Below are 6,211 nucleotides of genomic sequence, written 5' to 3' on the forward strand. Positions count from 1 at the left end.
ATCCTTTAGGCATAGTTGACTACTAGCATTCATATACATTTACCATAACATTTGGCACAAATTTGATTAAACAATGATCTCCAAATTTACTCTTAGATACACATATATCAAATTGTACACCACTTAGTGTTGAGATCTTGACTCTACTCATCAATCCTTAACCAATTACATTTATAGGATAGGCAATTCACTTAATTTTTGCATCTCACCTTAGCGGCCATAAGATTCCAGATTCGTAAACTTAGGATGCAAAAGCTCCCTCTTCGAGCTTATCCAATAGTCAAGATGTTCTAAATCTCCTACCTTTGGAGAACCTAAATTCAAGACTAATCATTTACATCATAGGTTGTATACTAAACTATAAACTTTTAAATTGATCTTTAAAGCAATTTGTATACTAAGCTCAAACATAGAACTCCATATGACAATTAGACTAAAATCAATGCTTCTAAATCATTTAACTTCAAGCTACCATATCCAAAACTAATCCTTTAATCCTTTGGCTTCACGTTAAACATAGCAAAATTCAAGCTTATCTTTAAAGCAGTTTGGTTTACTAGCCTTTTTCTTGATGACCACACCTCATTTACAACAACCACTAGTCATTCCAGTCAAAGTACGCCCCTTATTACTAATATCACACATGCTCCTTTATATTGACCTTAAATACAATTCATAGTCATCATATTTTCTTTCCATTGACAATCTTAGGCTCAAATTTTTAACTCCACCAAATGAACAAGTTATCACGGACCTATTAATCTAACTCCACTTTCCTTCATCCTTAATTGGAGGGATATACCATCACACTAACCTTTTATTAGGAACGTTTACTTAAAATCTTCCAACAACAGCTCGTGTCTCAAGTGACATCTCAAACCCGGACGATGGCACCACTTATGACCTTTATATGAGGTTAGCAAAATGGTGGGTTACTAAGAATAGGAGTTTATATAGCCTCTTGTCTATGACTTGTGCTGCAGTCATAAACCATAAAACAAGACTCTACATTAACTTCGACAACTCCGTTGACTGACATAAGAATCCCTAAGACTTAACTAAACTTAGAACTCTGATACCAAATTTGTCACAGCCCAATTTCTAGGCCATGACTGGCGTAAGGGCCCAATAAGCTTAACCCACTAGGCCCTAGCACCAATAAGCTTAACCCACTAGGCCCTAGCAAGCTTTCTTGTATAAACCTATACATTAGCCTATTTATCATCCATATTTCCTTTTAAAATCTATAACTCATAATGTTCAAATAATAACTTCATTGAAATCAATTCATAGAATCCAAGCTTAATCTCATAATGGTATTCATCAAGCATAATATACATAAATAGTTTACCAAACGATTCTTAGCAAATTACATCCAATTTACATGTACACATTCAAAGACTCTAACCGTCAGCAGAGTGACTTTGGGCGTGGGTGCTAACACTTAGTATCATGGCAAACCTACCGAACAATGGATAAGGAGGATCACCTCGTCCTAGGATCCAGTCACCTTTTACTCAAAAACCTAAAACATAAAGTTTAAAAACATGAGTATAAACCCAGTGAGTGAACATAGGAAGAGAACAAGCATTAATACAAGAAGTTTTAGAAAACATGATGCACTTTTGTTGAAAACAATGAAATTTAGCTTAATTTCTTGTCACAACAAAAATCCTTTTTTGTTGCAGTGAGAACCAGTTGGAAAGCATTTCTCAAGTTTTAACATTCAATAATCAATGCAACCACAATATAATTTTCATAACCTCTATATGTATATAATGTATATAAACATACATACGACCACCGGCTGTGAGACCCTGTTAAGCTCGATTAAAAGACGGTATTGTACCGAGTGGTACAACTAAGTTAAATCGAGCCTTGAACTAGTTCAAATAGAAATTCTAAGAGGAATTTAAAAATTTTAAAACCAACAGAATGGCTTAGAATAATGATTTGGAGTTCAAGGTCCGATTTGGAGTCCATCAGAAAATTGACCAATTAAGGACAAAATGGTCATTTTACCATTTGATGATAAAATGGAGATTTTTAGCCAAGATTTGATCACATTTGACCAAGAATAATTATATGAAATATAATTATGATTATTGGAGTATAAAATGATGTTTAGCAGTGAAAAATTGTGATTCTCGGTATTTATGGAGCACAAGGGCAAAATGGTAATTTTGCCACTAGAGGACTAAATGAAAATTTTTAAAAACAATTTTTGCCCCATTTGGTTAATATTGATCAATATTAGTGTTATTTTAGGTTGAAAAGTAGAAATAATGAGATTCCGGTACATTCCGGAGTATAGGGGCAAAATCGTAATTTTTTCATCTCGGGGGCAAATCAATAAAATTTTAGCCCCAGCACTTGTCAAGACCAAGGGATTTTAATTGTGGTAGGATTGGATAAATACCAGAATATTTGTGGTGGAAAATTAAGAAGAAAAAGTCAAAAAGTTAAAAATTGAGCCAATAAGCATGTGACACATGGCAAGCTTGATTATTTTATTATTTTCTACAGAAATCATCCCATTAAATCCCCAATTCCCTCACCATATTCCGCCTAGGCATCCAGCAACAAGAAAAAAGGAAGAACAAAAGGAAAAACAAGAAAACCTAGGTGGAAATTCAAAGAAAAAGTGAAGAAATCAAGGAAACAAGCTAGGTAAGTTAAAATTTCTTTAATTCTCCTTGATACCTAGCTTACCCATGCTTTTGTTCTTGATTTCCATGGTTGAATATTGAGTTATCATGATGAATTCAATTCTGAAAAATGGGTATGGAAGAGGAATTGTTGTTGGAATAATTTGATTTTAGACTATGTTAGTGTTTAGGGATAGTTAAGCATGGTTATGAACAAAAACACAAAAGAAATATTCAATTTCTCTAGGGTTCCTTGTTGGCCGAACCATGAGGGCTGAATATCAATGGGGGATTGTTTTTATTTCAAGGAAAATGGCATGGAAAATGATGAAGTAAGGTGAAACGGTTATGTAGAAAAAAATTCGATGCTAGTACACCAAATGACCAAATTTTTTCTATAAGGAATTGTGAGGGTTCTAATGCTGAATTTGGCTTTATTTAAATGTATGTGGTAAATTAAGGTATTAGAGGAGAAATGAATTAATTTGGAGGTGATTTGGACACAATCGCCGATTAATCGGGTGATCGGTCGAATTTAATCGATACCGTGATTAAGCGGTAATCGGACATATTTTTGCATTTACATATCAAGCATTAGTAGTTTAAATTAATTTATATCAATTTAGGGACAATATAGTAAATTCCTCGACTTTGTTATTTGTCAAGGTGGTGAGACGTCCGGAAAAGGCAAAGGAATTGCGCCTGAGGACTATTAGTCAGAGTTCACCCGAAATCCGGATTTTTCGACACCTGTGAGTGGACTGCCTATCAAAATTGTTTTGGGAATATGACTGTTTTGAACAAAGTGTTTGAATGATTTTATGCAATTTTTCATGAAAATGAATGCCTTGGGAACAAGCTTTTGAGAAAAGGTTTATGTTATGAAATGTGGTTATTATGGATTTCTATGTGGCTGCATTATGTTGATATACATATATGCTTGAATATAATGTTGTGTAATTATGTTGACTCGACTATGTGCGAGTAGGGAGTGCGCATAAGCCGAGGATGACCAGGTTATGTGCGAGTAGGGAGTGCGCATAACCCGGTGATGACCCAGCCATGTGCGAGTAGGGAGTGCGCATGAGCTGGTGATGATGATGATGAGCTGGTGATGATGATGATGGGTTGGTGAGATGATGATGATGGGTATATACATATATATATATATATACATATGTAAATATGTGTGATATAGCAAATGGATGGACAATGATTTATGGATGTGATGTACATGAAAGTTGACACATTGTACTTTGAGAATTTTCATGAATGTTAGGTTGATTTTATTAGTTTAGCAGGATGGCTTTTTGTTGAGTGAGGAAAAATGTTTCTCTTGTTGCTCTGTTTTCACTGCAGCGAAATTCATGCTCGCTGTAGCGAAAAACTCTTGGGTTTGATGGGGTTTGGAGGGGTTTTAAATAGGAATGAACTAAATTGCATTGTTTTGAAACAAGTGCATCATGATTTTAAATTTTTTCGAATTGTTGCTTGTTCCCTTCCTTGTTCACTCACTGGGTTTATACTCACCATTTTCAAATTCATGTTTTCAGATCACGAGGTAGTCGATAATTAGGACGAGGTGTTCTTGTATATCTATGTCCATCTTTTGGTAGGTGTCTCGGCATTCGGTAGCTGTATATTCATCCGAGTCACTCCGCTGGAAGTCGAGTATTATTTTGTTATGTATAGATGAACTTAATGTAAATTTTAAAAGAGTAATGCCAGTACTAGTTGGCAATGTATATCACTATTTTGACTCAAAGTCATGAAATAGGACTTAGTGATAATAAATAGAATCATAAGTAAGATAAATAATAGGCTTGATTGGGTTTAGTGGATTACGTCCGTTGGACCCATGCGCCGGTCATGACCCGAAATTTGGGTCGTGAAAATGTTGGTATCAGAGCCCTAGGTTTGTCTAGGTCCTAGAACTTCCTTTTTGTTAGTCCAATGGAGAGTCGGGTCTTTATGTGGGAACTTCAGTTGTAAAGTGTGAACCGCGGCACATTTTACAACCAAATGACCGTATAGATTCCCTATCTTAGAAACCACCTTTTGCTTTAAGTATGATTATAATATGTGTTTAATAACAGGTGTTTACTCTTGTCTAGGTAAGAATGCCGCCTAAGACATGAGTCGCCTTAAGACGGGCAGGGGAGCAAGATGCTCCCATTGAGATGGTAGATAGACCACGGGCATCCACCTAGAGAGGTCGAGGTAGACGTGGCAGGGTCACTAGGCCGATGAGGTCGGATACGCTTGTGAGTTGGCAAGAAGAGGGATAGTCCTCAGGTTATGTAGATAGACACCCAACTGGGGGTATTACTATTGAGGATTTGGAGACAAGCTTACAAGGAGTTAACCGGGTTGTAGAGATGATGGCGACCCGCATGGAAGATATACAAAGGGTAGTAGAGGGGAGACCTACAGTACAAGAATCCCCTAGCTCCCAAGGATAGGCCGATCGCCAACATCATGAGGTCGAGAGGGGACATCTAGATATTTCTCTTCCTGACTTTCTCAAGCTTAAGCCTCCAACATTTTCAGGGTCTGATGCATCAGAGAAACCCTAGGTTTTCTTGGATAAGATGGAGAAAATTTGTAAAGCCTTGGGATGTTTTAGTGTTCGGTCAGTTGAGCTAGCCGCCTTCCAATAAGAGGATGTGGCGCAGGAATGGTATAGCTCTTTATGTAGAGGCAGACCGACTGATGCAACACCGTTGGCCTTAAGTGAGTTCAGTGCAGATTTCTTGGATCGATTCTTACCACTCAGTGTGCGTAATGCCAGAGCTAGAGAGTTTGAGACTTTGGTACAGACTTCAAGCATGACGGTTTTTGAGTATGACATCAAGTTCACGCAGGTAGCTCGTTATGCGCCCTATCTCGTTTCTACTGAGGAGATGAAGATTCAGAGGTTTATGGATGGGTTAGTGGAGCCATTATTTAGGGCTGTGGCATCCCGAGATTTCACTACCTATTCTGCAGCAGTGGATCGTGCTCAACAGATTGAGATGAGGACCAGTGAGAGTAGGGCTGCGAGAGATAGAGCAAAAAGGGGCAAGATAGAGGGTTATCAGGGCCGTAGAGATTTCAGCAGTGGTGGTTCATCTTCTAGCTGTCAGGGTCCACATAGGGACTCACGGTTACCTCAGTAGGGGAGTGACGCGCCTAGTGCTAATATTAGGGTGGGATAGAGAATCTTCAATTCTAGGAGGTAGCAAGATTCTAGACAGAGTAGTCAAGTCATTCACTCTTGTGATACTTGTGGGAGACGACATAGTGGACGGTGCTTCCTTACTACAAGAACTTGTTACGGGTACGGTTAACCTGGGCATATTATGAGGGATTGTCCGATGACACATCAATCACCAGATTCTACTCGTGGTTCCACCCAGCCAGCTTCATCTGCTCCATCAGTTGCTGTCTCATTTGGTTTGGAGGTTAGTGGATCGAGAGGTAGAGGTGCTGGTACTTCCTCTCAAGGCAGACCATCTGGGTCCGGACATCAAAGTTCTGTTGGTAGAGGCCAAGCGAGGGTGTTTGCTTTAACACAGTAGGAG

General features: G+C 38.1%; 1 long non-coding RNA gene across 1 annotated transcript; it reads left to right on the plus strand.

Annotated features, from left to right (window-relative positions):
- On the plus strand, positions 2,640 to 4,240 carry LOC108662565. Its single transcript, XR_001928450.1, has 3 exons — positions 2,640 to 2,670; positions 3,315 to 3,400; positions 4,202 to 4,240. It is a non-coding gene; the product is annotated as an uncharacterized LOC108662565 (long non-coding RNA).

The sequence above is a fragment of the Theobroma cacao genome, chromosome 6 (assembly GCF_000208745.1).
Source record: "Theobroma cacao cultivar B97-61/B2 chromosome 6, Criollo_cocoa_genome_V2, whole genome shotgun sequence".
Taxonomy (NCBI): Eukaryota; Viridiplantae; Streptophyta; class Magnoliopsida; order Malvales; family Malvaceae; genus Theobroma; species Theobroma cacao.